We start from the raw sequence: 20,701 nt of genomic DNA on the forward strand, positions 1-20,701 counted from the left end.
ATTTTTTTGGCAACTCTCTTAAAAACACAGTTATTTAAATAAAATATCTTTTCTATGTTTGTGTGTGTGAGCATTCTACATTAAATATTTTGTTCTTTTTCAAAGCCCAATTCATGAATAACTTTTCTTACCAGAGAGTGGGAAATGATAACTAAACCCTTTCTGGTATGACTCTGTGTAGCAAAGACACTAGAACACTTGAAATAAAGCACCTTCAATGTGTGGGCCTGCTGATATCCACAATATCACTGCTCGTCAGTGGGATCTGCTCCCTCTTGTGTGCCTTGTTTACAGGAACAATAGGAAATTCTCATAAGCAGCACAATTTCTCCCCAGGTTCATCCCAAAACAGCTCAGCACCACTCAGAATTAATGAAACACTCTAAGAAACTATTACTCTGAAAAGCTAAGTGTCTAGGTAGTTTGGATAAATTGGGTAAAGAATTAAAATTTCCCTTCCATCCAATTTGTTGTAGAGTGTTTTAATGGTAAGTAGATGGTAAAAGCTGTTTGTAGACCGTATAGGAAATGGAGCAATCTTTCTGGACTGGTCTGTTTGATTTCCGTCTCTTTTGACAAATCAAGTAATGGAATTATTCCAACAAATTGACAAATTATTTAAATGAAGTTCAGTTCATGTCTTCACTGCTCCAAGTAGATATTGCCAACAAACCAGAGCCTGCATAATTCACACCAGCACTGTTTCCTCATCAATCATAAGCATACACAGCCACATGGCTCTGTCCTGAAAGTCACCTCCTCAAGTTGACTGCAAACTCTGCAGTCAGCTTCAGGTTCCCTGGCTCCTGCAACCGCTTTACTCCCCTCCAGCACAGCGTCTTTATTAGAATTAGTATTATCTACATTGACGAAGGGGAATATTTACTAGATGATTGCTAAAGCCCAAATAATGCCAGTAATAAAAACAATCAAATAAAGCTAAGCTTATTTGAGCTTAACTGACAAAGGTGAGCATTCTGTGCTGTTATCTTACTAGGTAATTTCTTTCTGTTTTTCTTCCTTATGTAGACAGAGCCTCAAGACTTTTCCATTCAATATATGAACACAATGATGTGCTTTTTCTTCCAGAATAGTCTGTTTCAAAGGTAGAACACTGAACAGAGATTAAAATATTTACTTCTACCAATGATGTTGTATGAGACATTTTAAAAGGCTTCAAATTTGTTATTCTTAATACCTTAGACTATTTTAGATACAAAGTAAAGATTTTTAAATGTTAGATTTTTTCTGAGTCATTTTTCTTTTAGTAATAGGTGATCATCCATCTTAAATAGTGCTTTTTTTTTCTAAAGGCCAGCTTATTCGATTCTCCAACAATTCACTCCTCCCTCTGAATCTCTAGTGGGTAAAATATGATGGAATTGTGTAATTGTACTCATAGAAGAACATAAGGCATTATCTGCCTATGAAAATCCTCCTAGACCTATTATAAAATCAAATCCAGGCAAATTAATAAAAAAATAAAAATAACACATATATTTTTTAGTACTTACAATATGCAATATTGTGTACTAGGTATTGTGAAATATACAAATATGAAAATAACACAGCCTCTTCCCTTGGGAACTAATAAATCATTTGGGAGACAGGACCTAAAATAGGTGAACAGTTAAATAGTATGAAGACATTAAAATACTTTTTAGAAGATGTTACAAAGCACAATATGACTCTAAGACCTACAAAAAACAATACAGCCCTAGCCAGTTTGGCTAAGTGTACAGAGCATGGGCCTGTGGACTAAGCGGTCCCAGTTAGATTTTGGTCAAGGGCACATGCCCAGTTTGTAGGCTCGATTCCCAGTAGGGGCATGCAAGAGGCAGGTGATTCTCTCTCATCATTGATGTTTCTCCCTCCCTTCCTCTCTGAAATCAATAAACATACATTTAAATAAAAACACAAACAAAACAACACAGGACAGTAAGGGTGTTAAACAGATACAAGTTCAGAGGCGGGAAAATCATTTCAGGGGAAGCGTTCAATCCATTTACTCTTTACAAGCATCTCTTAAAATTGTTCCATGTACTCCCTCAGGGAGAACTTTGTGGAAGAGAGAAGATTAGAGTTCAGCTTCCTAGAACATATACTGTACATACCACTAGCTTGGATTTATCATTGAATGCTTGTTAAACTGATGATGCTCCTAGAAGTGTAAATAATACAATTGCAGTGGTAATAATAGCTACTGTTCACCAAAGGCAGATGTCATGCAAAAGGTTCCATATACATCATTATATTTAATCTTGCTTTAACATTTTGTGGTTAGAATTACTAAAACCGATTTAAGGAGAAGGAATTTTGGCTTAGTAAGAAAACATAATTGTTTCAATGGTGTCAACACAGCTTGATAGTAACAGATCCATGAGTTTTTCAAAATCATGTGTGCATCATGTCGAAGTCTGTACTCTTACCCTGAGCTCTGAAGCTTCCAGAACTGGATTCTGACTTCTGAGAGAGCAGTCAATGCCTCTTATGTCTTGGTGATCCTCAGAATGACTGAGTTTGAATTGGACAACTGAGTCTCATAATAAGTAGACCTAACATTAGTCCACTCAGAAATAACTAGGGCTTTAAGAAGTCGTACTTCAAATATATCTGAGTTAGGTTAGTAGCTTCTTTAATAAATTAAAGATGTTCTTTCAGGAGAGTGAATGAGAGAGTATTCAGGCTCTAGGAACTGACAGCCTGGGTGCTGACTCTGGCTCTAACTCTTCCTACTTATGGGACCTGGGGGAAGGGATTTACACACTCCGTGCCTTGGGTTTTCCTCTGTATAATGGAGAGAACATAACGCCTATCTATTATCATGTTGTTGTGAGAACTGAATAAGAAAATTTCTAGAGCTGTGCCTGACAGATAAATGGTGAAAATATTACTACCTTTGTCATTCTCTGGGCTTTGGAGGCATTCACATTCCCTCCGCCATGGTGGAATCTAATTAGTCATCATCTACTCCTCACTAGCTTCTCTATGTGGAAGAAATGCCCTGAAATGTCTCGGTACAGCAGGATTCGCTGGAGGACCCAGAAGGGAAAGAGGCAGATGCAGAAAACAAAACAAAATAAATAAATAAACACAAACAGTGGTAAACAACACCTCAAAGTCAGTGCCTGGGGTCAGCCGCCGCCCTTGGTGAATCTGACATAAAGATCAGAGATGAAAATGGATCCCCTCTTTGAGGAAATTCCCAAGAGCATTTGAGATTGCAGTTATTTGTAAAGGTTTCTTTCTTTCTTTTTTAAAATGTATTTTAGCAAGTATATGTATATGTTTACATTTCTTTTCCTTCCTGGGATCTTAAAACATGGCTTAGAGTTTCCCCCTTTGTTTGTTTTATATATATTTTTTAATCATTCTCTAAAGAGCATTGGGAGGAAGTCTGAGTTGGCTTCCACTTCAGTGGCCTTGCCATTTAATCTGCAGACAGAAACACTTTTGACATAGAAATCTCCCAATGAAAAATCAAGATCTATTCAGTGTTTCATATCTGAGACTGTTTTTAACCTGCTCAAAAAGTGCAATTCCCTAAAAGAACTAACCAAATCATCAGATTACTTTGACACACTAAATGACCAACTAAAATAGCAGGTTGAAAAATTCATCGTTTTGAAGCCATAGAAATACAGATTCATTTCTGTCTCTAAATCAACCAATCAACATTATATCAAAATGCTTTCTTGACTGTCTATTGAAATCTTAGCCTTGAACTTTGCTGTGTGGGGTGAAGAGTGGAAAGTGAGGAAAGAGGCTAACATTATTGATCACTTGCACCAGAAAATTTACTTATGGAAAACTGCTCCACGGGCCATTGGAGAAGAGAGTTAAGATAAGCCATGATAACAAAAATCATTTTTCTCTGGCTCCACCTCAATGTACTTCCAATCAAAAGAACTTTCAATCTCCTACTTTAAATTATACTCCAGGTTACTTTTGATAATTCCTGATGAGTGACCATCATGTGCTGACATAGCCCGTCTTGTGGGTTTATCCTTTGCTCTTTCCTCTTTGCCCCTCAGGCACTGGCTGTGAACTACTGGTGATAGCCTTCTGTCTTCTCAGTGTCCTCCTCTAATTTCTGCTGACCACCGCTTCACATAGACTTCTGACTCTTTTAAGCCCCTTATCTCCACTTGACCTACAATCTCCCTCATGTCATTACTTTTTTCCTAATCTTGTTTGTAACATTGGTCCATCATTCACCTCTCAATAACCTTATCTAAGAGGTTGATTCCAATCTTCAGTATCTTTTTTGACTTCTAGCTTTCCCTCATACCCCTCATCCAACAGACCAGCCAATCTTACCAACTGTTACTTTAAAATATATCCATATCATAATTATTTCCCAAATATCATCATCCCAATTCTGTCCCAAGTCACCATTTTTCTATGTTTTGAACCATAACAACAGCCTCCTAAATGTTCATCTCTCAATCTGAAGGACTACAATAGTCCCTGATAGTTTTCTAATCTATTTTATCCATGTGGCATTAATCTCAATTTTTGAAAACACAAATCTGATTATGCCATGCTTTCTCTTAAAGCCTTTTAGTAATGCATTGTTTTTCCTAGAGTTCACATGTGTTGCCTATGTCTGTCCTTCCAGCCTTATCTCTCATCATGCCTACACCACATGCTAAACTTCCTTAAGTTGCCTATAAATGCTATGTTCTCCCTTCATTTTGTGCTAGTGTATAATTTTTTTCTCTATTTATAATAGCCTTCACTATAGACTGTATCCTACCATCCTTAGGGTTCAGATTAAGTTACTCCAAAAAGGTACCCTCATTGCCCACCACTAAGCCTGTTAAGATGTGCCTCCTAAATGCTCCCACATCACCTGTTCATCTACTAACACTATCCACACTGCACTGTTAACAACTGTTTCTTTGACCCTATTCCCCCTCTGCACCAATAATGTAAACAAAAAAAAATGAGGCAGGGAGTCATTAGCTACATCTTGCAAGTGCCAGGTCTTTGGAGGATGCTCAGTTGATATCAGAAGAATGAATGAGCCATGGAAAACAATGGTCTCTGCTACTAAGGCTGCCCGTGCCTCTACTAATGGAAATGACGCTCCTATAGAGGCTGATGATGCCACTGATGTCAGCACAGGGAACACCAGAGCCCAAGGCTGAATGCATAAGACCTGCAGAGCAGCAGATCCCCAACTACCATTACAGTGGACACTGAGCTGGGAACCGTGCATGTTATCTGGCACATGCAAGGTCCTCCTCAGGAGGACTTTAGTTAAACATACTGTTAAGTCTGATCCACTGATTAGCCCTTTTCTGTAACTCAGACATGAGTCAATGGGCCCTGGAATACAAAAGAGCAGAGTGGCAGATGTAAACTAATTTGCAGAGTATTTCTCCTTTTGATGATCCTCGTCCCCCTCCTGAAGGCCCCATCTTTGAGATGAGTCTTTACTAGAGTAATATTCTCAAGTGGAAATAAATGTCCACCCTTTTTTAAGCAACTGTGTCCCTCTCCAGTCATCTAGAGAAGTCTAGGGTGAACAGAGTTTTGGTGTAATCTAAGCTCATGGTACGTACATCACAAGTCTTATGAGTCATGTACTATTTAGAGTCTGCATCTTAGAGATAGGGATAATAAAGGCTCTGAACATATCTCAGTACTTAAGATCATCCATATACTTCACAATGCCTTCATTCTCAAGTGAAACATAAAAGTTGCCAGATATGAACTAATATTTTGAAGTAGAAAATACCCACTAAGGTTTCAGGATATTTGTATACTATTTTCTGATTTGCCCCTAATTAGCTGTGTGGAATTAAGCAAATTAAACATCTCAGTGAGTGCACAATTCTCATTTGTAAAATGATATGGTTCTGTTAGATTGCTAAATTCCTTTCGTAAAATTCCATGAACTAGTGATCTCTTTCCTCAAAGATGCAACAGCAATCTATTGCAAGAGGTAAGGCTTAGGAAAGAAACAAAAATAACAATCTATCATATCATTAGGGCTGATAAGAGCTCCTGAAGTTAAAACTACAGAGAGGCCTAGGATAAGTAGAGTGATTAGAAAAATAAAAATTAGAACAAAAGAGTTTTGAGTCGGCCTTGAATGAAAGGTAAAATAGAAAGTCACAGAATCTACAATAACTTAGTATCTAAAACAGACCTACATCTAATTTTGCCAGGGCCCAGAAAAAAGTGATTAACATAAATAACAATGACATAGTTTGTAATCTCTTAAAACAAAAGATTTCGTTTAAAGATTTAACATAAAGTCCTTGTCCTTAAATTGGCAAACCTTCACTTATCAGGAAGCTCCACTGTACCTAAGGACGTATGTCTGTGAACTTGGAATAGTGACAGTTGTGCTGTACTAATAATAACCAGAGCCCTGGAAAAGGAGAAGACAGATGGCCCCCAACTCCTAGGCCTTACCGCCACTCCTCCTGATTACTCCTGCTTATTTTGAGCATCGACAAAACGGCCCGGCTGTTATCATAGATCTCTGCATAGCACTGATTCAAGTGTGTGTTGAAACAAGCCTGCTACCGTGTAATTCATTTCTATCACTGGCTTATACCTGCCGCCCCGTCCCTGCCTTCGATCTTACATATCTCCGAGATGAGCATTTATCTTACTTTGCTTTCCTGTTCCTCTTCTGTTGTCAGTCTAGCAGGTGTTCTTTTCAGATTGCTTTCATCCTTCATTATTCATTTTGGGGCCCTTTCTACTTCTGTGTCCATTTTTATCCTTCCCTTTCCTTCCCGTGTACCTCAGGCACCAGAGCCATCCATTTGTCAGGAATGTTTGGTACAATTTGTGTGTGGTTATTCTCCCCCGCCCTAAACTAGGGCTTAGAAAATCCACCTGGTGAGTTGGTTCCTATTTCTGAGGGAAGAAAGGCTCTCTAAACTTAGTAGAAGTTAGAAATCAGGAGTGTCATTTTTCTTCACACCTGTTCCAGGCCTGATCCAACCATTCTTCTTCAGGGGCCCTGCTGGGTTGTGAGTGACACCCCCACTTATTCTTTCCAGTAATAAATGTAGTTGACGTGCTTTTGAAACTGCGTGGTCCCTGATTTTCCTGTTCCCAAAGTTCAGAGGTTCCAATTACTTCATACTTATGTAGCATTTAGTACCTTAGTGTTGAGAATCACACAAAAGTATTGAAGGAAGTGTACACATTATTTCTTGATGCATTTAAATTGCTACGTGTCGGTAGAATGCAATAGAGAGCCAGTCCTAACCTTTCAAAGTGAGTCAGAGGCCACTACCTGGCTCTGGTCACTAGATGAGCTCACAATACATGCTATTTCAGCATCTTTGGGGCAGGAAGGCATGGTCCATCAGCAACGGAGGGTGGCCAGTGATACGGCACAGGCATGAGGGAAAAGAAAAGCCTCAGAACAGGAAAGGGCTCCTGATTCAACTCTCATCAATATAGTAAGAAAAAAAGGCCACCCATACTTTAAGGACTTGTGACATATCACACTGGCAGGAGGTCCCAAAAGCCCTTATTTAAGGAGGAGGAGGGAGGAAAATTTAGAGTGATCTTAAAGGAAATAATCAACTCACTTTCCATCTCTCTCATTTTACTTTTATTTATTTATTTTAATCTTTATTGTTGAAAGTATTATTTATGGCTCCTTCTTTCCCCCAATGACCCCCTCCAGCCTGCACCAGGCCTTCACAACCCTATTGTCTGCGTGCATGGGTTATGCATATATGCATACTAGTTCTTTGGTTAACCCATCTCTCACATTTTACATACAGCCTTCTTTTCTGAGCTATGGATGCCAGAGGCTTCTGCTGCTCTGGATGCTTTATGTTTTCATTATGATATTCTGAAAACTTGATAGGCTTTTAGCAGTCTTGTTAGATTCAAGACAAATTTATCTGCCTTTCCTGTGCGTGTGTGTCTGTGTGTTTATATACCTACATACAGATAGATAGATGATAGATAGATAGATGATAGATAGATTAAATGTTTTTATTGATTTTTATAGAGAGAGGAAGGGAGAGCAAGAGAGAGAAACATCAATGTGAGAAACTGATTGGCTGCCTCTTGCAGGCACCCAACTAAGGACTGACCCTGCAACTTGGGCATGTGCCCTGACCAGGCATCAAACCTGTGTCCTTTCCATGCACAAGATGATGCTCAATCAACTGAACCACACTGGCCAGGGCTAATTTGCATATATTTTTAAATAGACAACAATTTATTCTATGTACTGTGGAATTTAGAGGAACCAAAACCTTGTAATAAGAAACACAGAGCGTGTCAGTAAAGCTGCCCTCTTGTTGGCCTTGCAAAGGGAGCCTTAAAATAGGAGTGGCCTGGGCCCAGGAGTGCTAACAACAGTCTGTAGGCTGCAGCATTTCCGGAGCCTGCCTTACATCACATTCTAATTGAGTACCTTACTTTTCAGTTTAGTCAAATACTGTAAGAGTTCCCCTAGCTTGTAGACTTATTTTTTTTGCTGTCTGATCTGAATATATGCAGCAGCATAAACTGACTGAAAACAAAATTCTTTCCATTTTAAAGTAAAAATTTCCAATTTATTTTCTTCTGTGGCTGTAAGTTAACATTTGTAGGGGGAAAGAGTTTATAGATTGTGTGATTCAGAACTTGGCTTTTCATTATTGAGGGATTTCTCTAGGGTATGCATAATGTTATCTACAACCCTGAACATTTTTCATTTCTTCATACTTCCCTTAATGAGTGATTCTGTAGATTTAAAAAATAAATATTCAAAAGACATCATTCTATTCTATCCAATATTTCTATAGCTTCAACTTCACTCTCCTATACTATATTTTTATTTTCTGTTTTCTCTAAAGAAGCAGTTTCAATACTAAGTGCTTTGCTTTTTTAACTTTTCTGCAACTCCTTGAAAAGATGTCTAACTTAATATCACAAGAAAGTCTATTTAAACTTTTTTGCAATAGCACACAGACATTTATCTATTACCATCTATGAGAGTTATTATGTGCTCTTTCGCTGAGTTAGTAAAAGAACAAATGCTTTATCACTATCCTTGTTCAATAATATACCAAATGTTTTTACAAAAATACATTAGATATTTGAACAAAATTTCTCTACAACATTATGGAATGTTCATTCTCTCCCAAGTCAGTTTTTCTGTTAAAACCTTGTGGGATCTTTGCCCCTGTTTATCATTTATATTTTCTTTGCACATTTGAACATATATCTTTAAAGATCTCAGGACATGGCCCTTCACTGAGTTTCTCTGCCCAGGTTCCTTTACCCATTTATATTTTCTGTCTGAAAGAGCACGGCCTGTAGAATGTCTGCTGGAAAATGGTAAGATGCTTGTAGAGTTGGAGAAACTTCACTTCATTTATATTTTAGCTATTGATAATGGTGTTCAAAAACCTACGGTGCTCCAAGAGCTGGGTAAGTTTTTTCTTTTCATCTTCAGGTATCATATTTTCTACAAGAAAAAATAATGAGACATATACCAGCAGCTGACTGGATAATATCTGAGCTTTGGAGAGCATTAATTAGATCTTTTTACTGCTAGAATTACAAAAGCATTTTTAGAAGGATGTATTTGGACTTAAGGACAGCAGCGTTAGTTACATGAACTTTCTTCACAGTAATTGTCACATACCTAAAAAGTTTAACAATATATATATATATATATATATATATATATATATTAAATACAAATGCAATATGGGCTCAATAAGGCATTCAAACAATAGAGAATCTTCCATCACTGCAAAAATCTCCATTTGTATGTTGGTTATTTGAAGTGACAGATATCAGACATGTTTTTTTGCTTATATTTTTTTTTCTAAAAGAAATAATGTTATTCATAGTGCTGAGAAAAATTGTCTTTTCAAGTTTCAGGATTGTCAGAATATAATGAAAATCTCTATCACACATGAAACTCTCCCCCTTTTGTTAAGTGGCTCTAGACCATCTTCCACGGGGGGGGGGGGGTGCTACAATGCAGCTTTCCATTCCCGAAATGATGGAAGCATAGGTTGTCTCCCATTATGCATTGTTTCAAAGAATGCAGCATTGATCATTCTTGCCCACCTCTGGAGATATTTATATACGGTAGACATCTGAAAGTAGAATTATATGACCAATTTTTACATGCATTTAAGATTTTTGTAGACATTACAAATGGCTTTCAAAAAGACTTGAAATTTTGCTGTTCTGACAATAATGGGGTAGAAGACGTTTACTTGATTAAATGAAATATTATTGTTCGTTTAATTTTTGGCATATATTTTAATTTTAAATATAATACATTTAAAGTGTTATATTATTATTTCATATCTTAGCCATATATTTAACTCAAATTTGTACTTATTCTTTGGAAAACTTCATGTTATTTCTTGTTACTCATTGAGTGTTTCCGTTTTGTAATTTATTTGTATGAGCTCTTGGCATATTAGGGATACTCATCCTTTGCCTATTAAAACCGGTGTCTGCATTTTCCACAAATTTGACATTTGATGTTGAACTTTGTGTTTAGTGCTGCCATTCTCAAGTGTCTATTTGTACCTGTCAATCATCTCTTTTATGGCTCTGCAGGGAACTTAGAAATAGAGAGCATCCTAGTAATGGTTAACAATATACATTTCAATGGCAGAAGTATTTTAAATTACTTTTTTATTTCAAAATAACTTCAAGTCCATAAAAATGTATTTCTATACACTGAAACTTTAAAATAATTTGGAACTAAAACCTTGCTTGACCCAACAACTCCTCTATTTTGCTGATGGGAGGTGGGAGAAGAGAGAGGGAGACATTGGTTAGTGTCTGGCTTGATTATAAATACTAGGCTACCAATGAATACATTTACTGTCAGCCTCCCCGCAGGGTTAACTGAACACAACACTACATCCCTGCAGGTAACTGATTTTGCTACAATACCGTACATTAGTAGGACTTCAATTATAGTTTACAAAAGTTATGTTAAAAAAGTATAAATGCAGCTAAATTGCTTTATATCCTCAATTCCAATAAGGGTAAATGTAATAGGCATTCCAGGCTTATAGACACAATGACCTCAATCAAGAAGTAGGCATTTTTGACATCAGTTTGTAAGTCCCAAAATCACAAGGCCTTGAGGAGGTGGGATCTGAATCTTCTTCAAATTCTAAATTGTTTAGATTTATTCTTATTTTTTCTTATGCCTCAACTATTAACTAAGTAGGCCAATACTCCCCTTGTTTTTAATTTCTCTGAGAATAAGCCTGTTTCCACTGCCAGTGCCTTTCCAATCCCAGTTCTTTAAGGCTTAGTCAGAAGGACAGAATCTATCAAAAGTCAAGAATAGGAAGCTCACTAGCAAAGAAAGTACAGAAACCCTTGTTCTCATTTTTGTAAGGCAAAAAAAAAGAAAAAACAAAAAAAGAAAAAGAAAAGAGAAAAGGAATTACAGTGCTCCCAGAGGCTAAAATGTACCTGATTTTATGTTAAAGAAATGTATGCTACTGAAATACCCATAGTAAGCATTTTTATGAAGCTACTATTTTTGTTATGCTAAATCCATGGAATTTTAATAATTATAATGATTTGATCTTTTAAGATAATTATCCTTTTAATTTTATGAGAAGGAAACATGAGATGGTAAATTTGTAACATTTTATGCATCACAGAATTTGAGGAACTAAAAACAAAAAAAGTATAAGAAATCAAAGAAAGATAATTTTACTTATTTATTTACTTATTTACTTATTTATTTCTTACTTGTTGGAGGTTGAGAGATCCCTGGTTTGGGGGGCGGGGAGAGGGTAGTCATAGCATTAGAAACAATTAAGAAAATATAGAGATGTATGTTCCCCTCACTACACACATTTCCAGTACAAATCTAGGAAGTGTTTACTAACCAAATAATGTGTGTCATGTTTCTATTTTACCCCCCATGTTTTGCCTGTTTTATCGCACATGTGTCCCTTTATAGGTCAGGCCTCCATTCTTCTTTGAATGATAACCTGTGAAAGCCAGGAAAGGGTGGCACCACGCCCTTCCTTTGAACTTTTGGGGTGTTAGAGGCAGGGAGCTGCCGGCTTCTGTATATTAGCTTGAACTAAGACCAGCTACTTCTGCTTTAGGGGAAACAAAATCAACTTAGAACCTTCTAGAAACTTTGCCCTTTTGCTGCTGCCTTTCCTCTTAGAAAACAAGTTAAAAGGTACCACTGGGCAGGTTAATTGACTTACAAGTGTGTCTTTTTAATAAGTGTCATAAAGTATGTCAGGCTGCTGAAACTTGCTTTCGGTGCGTTTTTTTTAAAAAACTGTTGTCAACCAGATTAAAGTTTATTGTTCGCATGTGCATTGGATCTGCAGGCAGTAATGAAAGACGCTGCCTTGACTCGCCATGCGTAAAGAGGAAGGGGCTGTGTCCTTTGCTCTCCCTCAATGTGCCTTTCCTCCAGGTGTCTCCTGGGAACCCTGGTGCCAGCAGACCTCACCAGGCTCCAGGCTCGTCCCCTCGCAGAACCGCCCTCTGGGCCTTACCTATGTCTGCACCAAGACTTTCTGGAGGAGAAAGTCAGAGACTATCGGAGGAGTGTTTATTAACACTTGGAGTGCGGGTGAATTTCCCGCCAAAATATAAGATGGCTCTGTCTTTTGGTTTTGTTCCATCCACCAAAAGGGTGGATTACAAACAAATATTTGGTAATACGCAGTTACAATTGGCCCGAGTTTACACGTTTCCCGCACTCCACCGCAAATCTATATGAACCGAGTTAAAGACGGCTCCCGCGGAGTACGCGCAATTCACGCGAGCCGACTTAACTCGTTTCCCGCACTCCAAGTGTTTAAGTGTCTATTCATTTTAAAATCGAGTATTTTAAATAAAATGACTTCCATATGAATCCCTTTTTCCTTGAGGACTGAGATCATTTTAGAACTATTTTCTTTGAGTTCTAACTGGCAGATATTCGGTGGTTGTGTAAAGCCAGTTGGGTCCCCTTTGTCCCCCAAGTCTTAACCTAACCTTTACAGCTCCATGTCTCCTGAAAAACTGCTTCACAAAAAAAAAGACCCAGAGCAAGATTTTGGTAAATAGACCCAAAATATGTGATTTTCCAAGCATCCTACTGTTTTCCAAATTTCAGAACATAGGATGTACAGGGAAGCCTCAACATGGGGCCTGACACACCACTATACCCTTGAGCTGACTAGTTCCACGGATCATCATTCTGGAATTCCTAGTCTTCAAGCATCTTTACTGTGCTACATGTGCAATTGAGGCGGAAGCCTTAGCCTTCCCCTCGGGGTTCAGGTTGACGCAGAATACGTCTATACATGAGCAGCCAGCAGAGCTGACTGAGAGCAGCAGAGGATGGGCAGCTTCTGTTCTCAGTCTTGGAAAAGTCTGTGGTCCAGTGATCCCTTCCCCTCCTCACTCACCTCTGCTGCTGTGAAGAATATCATCACCAGACAAAAAGGATTTCTCTCTGAACTAGAAACACTGGATTTCTGCTTTAATGTCAGAAATACCATCGCTTGAAATTTGAGGTGTGTGTCATGTTAGCGCCCGCCTTCCCACACTGAAATCTAAACACCACGGACCTGTGAGCTTTGCAATACTCTGTGTCTCTGGTGCTGGGCATCCCTGAAACTTCAATAAATATTGGAGAAAAAAAATGAAGTTTATTTTTTCACATGTTAATTATCTCGGAACAACACTTGTTTGTACCAGATACTCTAATGTGAAGAGGTCTGTCCACACCTTTCATGTTTGCAGGGCAACCAGGGCTGCTGCCCAGGACGGAGTCAGACAAGTCAGACCCTGAGAAGGTTCATGGGTCACACAGTGGCAGATTGTAGAAACGGAGCAACCACTTTCTCAGTGTTGCTGAGGAAGGCAGTAGCTTGTGAGTGGTATTCAGTCACATAAAGGGTAGGGTTCAAAAGCAGGTGACCAAATTGAAAAGCTATACCTGGGAAGTAACAGAGAATGTTGTAGCCATGAGCAAAATTGGGGAAAAGAGAGGAGACGTAGAAACGGGAGAAAATGCAGGACTTGGCAGAGTTCGTAGAAACTACAGTGCCTCTCAGTGATTGCTCCAGACAGTAGCAGACACTAGCATATGGAGTTTCAAGGGAATTTAAGAAGGCTAAAAATCTTTAGAATTAGCACCTCAGTGAGCACTGAAAAGGATTTATGTTTTCAAACTGGCCCTGTATTATCCAAAGCCCTCATGTTTTCAGGTCTCCTTTCACTCTGTGGAGCTGTTTCCATTGAGTATATGTTAGTGTGCAAGGAGGGGAAGGGAGCACACATACAGGTGCTGTCTTTGAACTGGCTTACTTATGGAACTGCGCTGATGGAGGGCCTGGCTCTGCCCCTAAGATCATTCCCCAGGCTGTACATTATAAATCCGCCCCATCTATACAGCCTGGGTATGTCTAAGACCAATCCTCCTCCTAGGCTGGTAGAATATTCTGGGACAATGTTCAACTCTGCATCAAGACCGCCTCATCTTCTTTATGCTGTTAGTCCTAGGAACAAGATTTCTCCTAGTCTCCAGGCCAAGGGACCTTCCCCTGTACCCCAAGTCTTGTCTCACTACTTCTCACCCAAACCCAGTTTTCAGAAGTTTCTCCTGAGTCAACTCTAACTTCACAACATCCTTGAGATCCATTAGTTGCCTCCTGTTACTGCCAGTCCCTCAGTGAAAAGCTATGCTCACTCCTACTTCGCTCCTTCTCTCTCACATTCTCCTGCCTGGAATCCCTCCCACATCCCTTCACTGGTGCAAAACCCAGGAACTAGTTGGACCCTCTCCAACTAAATCAGATTGTGTTTATCTCTCCGTTATTTATTTTCAATTTCTTACAGGAAGGGTCACAATTGTATAAAATTATGTAATAATTTTCATTTCCAATGGACCTTTCTCAATGTATTCTCTCATGTGTTGCTCATGGCAGCCTTGGGAAGGAGAGGGTAGTCATAGCATTAGAAACAATTAAGAAAAGTATAGAGATGTATGTTCCCCTCACTATACACATTTCCAATACAAATCTAGGAAATGTTTACTAACCAAATAATGTGTATCATGTTTCTATTTTACCCCCCCCCATGTTTTGCTTATTGTATTGCACATGTGTCTCTTTATAGGTATCCCCATTCATAGATTATAGTCTCTTGGTGGGAAAGTGAATTGGTCAGCGTTAGCACATGGACCTTCTGACCTGGGGTGGCACTCATATTCTGCCCCACTCTGTCCTCTTCTGATTCAGGGAGAGGTTGCAGGCAGCATGGGTGGGATATCTAGGGAAGGAACATGGAAGAGGTGACTTTCAAACAGAGAGTTGAAGGAATCAATAGATACGCCCAGGTGGGAGAGTAGTGTAGACTAAGGAAAGGAAGTGAGCAGCAGGCTGCATGATCTGAGAACAGGTGAGAAGGAGAAACAACCCTCTGTGTTCCTTGGTATTCTTGAGGAAGTGGTAAGAGAGGAGTGAGGATGGATACATTTAACCTACAAGCGCATGTGTGTGTGTGTGTGTGTGTGTGTGTGTGTGTGTGTGTGTGTGTCTTAGGTGGGGGGAATTCAGTGAGCAGTGGCAGTGGAAAGGGTACCAGGATAGCATTTCTTCTATGAGCTCCTCAGCTGCCAACCCAGGAAGCAGAGATATCATGCAACCAGCACAAGCCTTGGAGACAAAAGATCCAATGGCTTTTCAGTGTGGCCCATTGAGAATTACACAGCATTTGGCAATACAAACTTCCTGAGACACATCCTTATGCCCCATGAAATGAACATGGTAAAATCACTATTTCAGCAGTACATGCAATTATAAGGGGGTTAAATATAACACTGAGATGGTATGTTTGAAAGCACACTGTGAGCTAGAGTTAGGTCTATAAAAATAATATTTTATTCTCATATTCAGAGCATCAATAGAAAACCATGGTGGGAGAGCTAACACACATACATATGAGTGTACACAGACACACGGACACATCTCCTGAGCAGACACCATTAAAGCCCACTATCCCTTCCCCCTGAGCTTGGAGGTGGGCCCAACAAGTTCCTTGTCCACCACAAGACCTGATTCCCCATCTCACAGGCCCCATGAGGTCTTGAGGTGATGCCCTTCAGGATACCCATACTCTTCTTGATTCTCCCATAACTTCTCTCCAACCTCCATGGGAAACAAAAAGCCCTGCTTGTTGTTCCTTTCAGAACACAATCAATGTAGCCAATTGGAAGCCGCATAAATAATTTAACCTCCCAGCAGGGACCGGACAGGATCGGAAGATGCAGCAGCTTCCCAAAATTAATAAAGGCTTTTATGGAGCCATAAAAAGCTATAATTCAATCATTTTAAAAAGGGCATGGAACACAATGCTTATTAAAGGTTGAGGTGTATGTGAGGAGGCCAGGAACACTCGCTCAGCAAGCAGCATGGGCCCAGGGCACGCCCACCCCTTCTGCTTGATAGGCAGATAACCTGACCCACGCGTTTAATAAGCAATATTTACTCATGATTCTTCCCTGACTGCTCAGTCAGGAGAAAGTACTAATAAAGAGCATGATTGAAACAAGGAAGGACTTTTTTTTTCTATTAACAGTAAGTGGTTGTGCTTGGAGTGGGAGAGCCACCTATCTCTGAACACAAATTGCATTTTCTCTTTAGTGTAGCCAAGCACTTTGGGAGTGAATTTGTTTAGGCTGCCTTATTCCTCTTTCAGTAACTACACAGGGCAATTTACGGAACTTGCTTTCTCTAAGCCTCAGTGTCCTCACTCAGCAGGGATGACCCCACGTGTTTGCTTCCAGATGAAATATTCCACAGTTTCAACACATGCTTCCATCATCACTGTCCACAGTTGTTCAGCATGCACAGCTAGCTCATCTGATGGCACATCTGTGACAGCGAGTTCCTCGGGATGAGACTGGGCCAGCCCTACAGTGCTCAGGACTCAAGACCAGGGTTGCACGGTTTGTGCAAATGCACAAAGAGGGCCCACAAGAGAGAGCAAGTGGGGCTAACAATAGGCTGCCTCAGTACAGAGAGAGAGGTACCTTCATACCAATCTTCCACACAGAGGCAGAGGGGTTCTCTTTCTGTAATTCACACAGTGGCCCCAGGTGCTTGCAGTGTCCCTGACCTGATCAGTCACTCTATTGGAGCGTCATTCTCCTCCCGTTCCTTACACTGACCAGAGTGACCATGTGGTAAGTGATTTCGCTCTTATAAAACTAGCCCAGGGTGGCAAGGCTACATTTCTGAGCAGCAGAGAGCAGGGGCAAGGCAGGGGCAAGTGAGACCATGCTCCATTCTAACAAAGGAAATAAAAGTCTCAGACCTTACAGATCTTAGCAGGTTTGGTCTAAGCATGCCTCTCGTTGCCCCATTTCTGACTTTGCTATTTACTGGGACAAGTGTCCCAGGGCTGCCAGAGCAGATGCATTTTTAGCAAGCAAAACATAAATAAATAACTAGCTTCCAGATAGGATGGGCCCTCAGTGATTTGGCTGACCCACATAGCTTCTGTGTGCTCTGCTCTCCCGGCTGCCTTTCCAAAGCACGAGGGGATGTGTCTTTGGGCACCGCAGGTACTAAGTGATCCTCCCATTTGCCTAACCTCAAGTGACAAAGTGCTGGTCCTCATATATCACAGTCTTTCCCAGCAAGGATTAGGTCACACTGGGCTGGGGTTTTACTAATGAGATCATGCATAATCAATAAGGGTCGGCTGACATCCTGTCAACTCCATCACTGTCACCAGTGGGGCTGAGGTAAGGCAATGAGGAGGGGAGACCTGCCGGCTCCCTGGAATCCGTACAGATGGGCAGCATTGGATGGGGCTGCTGTCTCTGAACACAGCAGCCCCATCCGAATGCTGCCCAGGTCTTATTAGCAGAGGAGATAGGTTCATGCATTCATTCATTTGTTCATCCTTTCCTTTGTCCAGTCTACAGATAGTTATTAATGTGTCAGGTCATATCAGTACTGCCCTTATAGTAGAGGATGACACAGAAAGGGACCTCATGCATTTGAAGCTTCCACTGGCTCATCCCCATTCCACTGCATATGAAAAGAAAGAGAAAATGAGAGCAAGAAAGAGAAAAATAAATAAAAATAAAAGGAAAGAACTGAAAAAAAGGGAAAGAAAGGGGAAAAGAATGAATAATCTCACATAATGTTAATTTATAGGCACAATATTGATATAGGGCGATATGAAAAAAACTCAAATCATAAGAAGTCCATGGATACCTCTCTCTTTAACCAGCCACATGCCCTGTTCAGGGCTCTTATCAGTCTCAGTCTAACTTTTTGTGATGCTGAACAAAGGGATAAAATCCATCTTGCTCATATTAATGGTCTAGTTTATTTGTCATTGAATCCATGAGCCTTGTAATGGACAATGACATCATTTAAAATATTTTTATTGATTTTCTTTGTAGAGGGAGAGGAGGAAACGAGAGAGAGAGAGAGAGAAATATGGATGTGAAAGCAAACATTGATTGGTTGCCTCCTACACTCCTCCTACCAGGGATTGAGCCCACAAATTGGGTATGTGCCCTGACTGGGAATCTAACCAGCAACCTTTTGGTGCCCAGGATGATGCCCAACCAACTGAGCCACACTGTCCAGGGCTACATCATTTCTTAATATAACATTTAAATAGGATTTTCATCAACTATATAGAATTCTCAGAATGTTTTATTGGGTCATCAGAGGTATTACATTCATGAATATACATACAGTTAACCCTGAACAATGTGCAGGTTAGGGGCACTGACCCTATGCAGTCAAAAATCCATATATAACTTTTGATTCTGCCAAAAACTTAGTTGTTCCTCAGTATCCACAGGGAGATTTGTTCCAGGACCCCCACAGTTACCCAAATCCGCCTATGCTCAATTTCTTTGTATAAAATGTTGTAGGACAGACAATGCATACATTGGCTTCAACATCTGCAGATTCCCAACTGTGGATCTAAAATACTGTTCTTTGATCTGCTGTTGGTCAAATCCATAGAATTGAAACCTGGGGATACAGAGGGCCAACTGTATATTTATTGAAAAAAAATATGTATAAGTGGATCAGTGGAGATCAAACCTATGTTGTTCAAAGGTCAACTCTATGTATGCATGTCTGTATATACATATGCATATTTTTCTTTTTTTAAAATGATGCGTTTCTATTCAATAATTTGGAGTACAAAATAAAGTGAAATTTTGTAGAAAGTTTTAAATAATAACTTGAAATCCCAATTTTGCTTAATAGAGAAGTGCCTATTTTCTTCTCCTCAAACCAGTGTTAGTTGCATTCTCATACTCAGGTGACTCATTTTATCCAAACTGCAATGAATTCCAGTGTGAGAGAGAAAAGACCAATTTATCTTCTCACCATTAATACCTGACCCTTATTACCACTCATTTGGGTTGTTGGAAGGATTCAGTTCCTTGCAGCTGTAGGACTGATCCCTACTTCCCTGCTGGCTACTGCCCAGGGCTCACTCTCAGCTCCTAAAGACCACCCTCAGATCCCAGTCATATCGCTTCCTCTGTGTGGCATCTACTTCTCCAAGGTTAGCAGGAGAATCTCCAATCTGCTATAATAGAGTATTACTTGAGGAAACATAATCATCATGGGGGTAACTATCTCATTAGTGGTAAAAGTAGAGATTCAATAGGGTATTGGAAGTCACTGGAACAGTCTTCCTCTTAGGAAGAGAGTTTGTGCAGAAAAAAAATCATATTTTAATAGCATGAACAGACACTCTCATGAGAATACACTCCATGGCCCATGAAAAATGAATTAAAAGAGAATGATGGGGATGAGAAACATATAAAAAGCAGGCATATTATGTCAATTATAATATGTGGATGTGTTGAGTGTGTATGTGTGTGAGAGAGATTATCTTATGAACATCTATAATAATAAAAGCATAATATGCTAATTAGACCAGACATCCTTCCCAATGTCCTTCCTTCCAGACAAAGCCACACTGGGCGGGGGCCACAGCAGAGGCAGCAGAGGGCTCTGGCCACAGCGGCAGTGGGCGGGGACCAGGGCCAAGGCCCTTGCACGAATTTCGTGCATAGGGCCTTTAGTAAATCATGAAAGTGAATATTGAGAAAAGGTTTCAGAGGATGTAGGACTTTGGATGTATATTTTGAATTATAATGTGTGTAGATTGAGCAAGATAATGAATTCTCTGCTATACCTGAAACCTAATATCATTATTTTCTCTCCCATTTGAACTGCCACACACTATAGTCAAGAGATTTATTCACTGCATGCTTCTATGATGTAATTCTGCCAGAAGTGATCAAATTTCTACCAAAGGGTAAAATGAATTTTAGTTAATAACCATAATCTGTGAAACCACAGGAAGCATCATCTTCATTGTCAATTTATGCATCATCACATGATTTCCAGTTGTGTAAAGACATCAAGAATGTGACGAAAGAGTTTTTAATAGGTTTTTTGTTTGGGACTATTTTTTGATAGGCAGATGGATGGTTAATTTAACTTCATTTATTTATGCCAGTGTTAGCTATCCTTCGTATATGGCTAGCCCACCCAGTTACCACACTCTTTGAACTTCTCAGATAGTTGAGAGTAAGTATTTGCACTTACCATCTACTGTCTTTGTTGGTAGGTCTTTAATACTAGGAATCTATTAGGATGCTTCAGTTGGTACCCATTCCTCACATGTGCTAATAACATACAGTATTTTA

This window comes from Myotis lucifugus, unplaced genomic scaffold (genome assembly GCF_000147115.1).
Source record: "Myotis lucifugus unplaced genomic scaffold, Myoluc2.0 scaffold_16, whole genome shotgun sequence".
NCBI classification, from domain to species: domain Eukaryota; kingdom Metazoa; phylum Chordata; class Mammalia; order Chiroptera; family Vespertilionidae; genus Myotis; species Myotis lucifugus.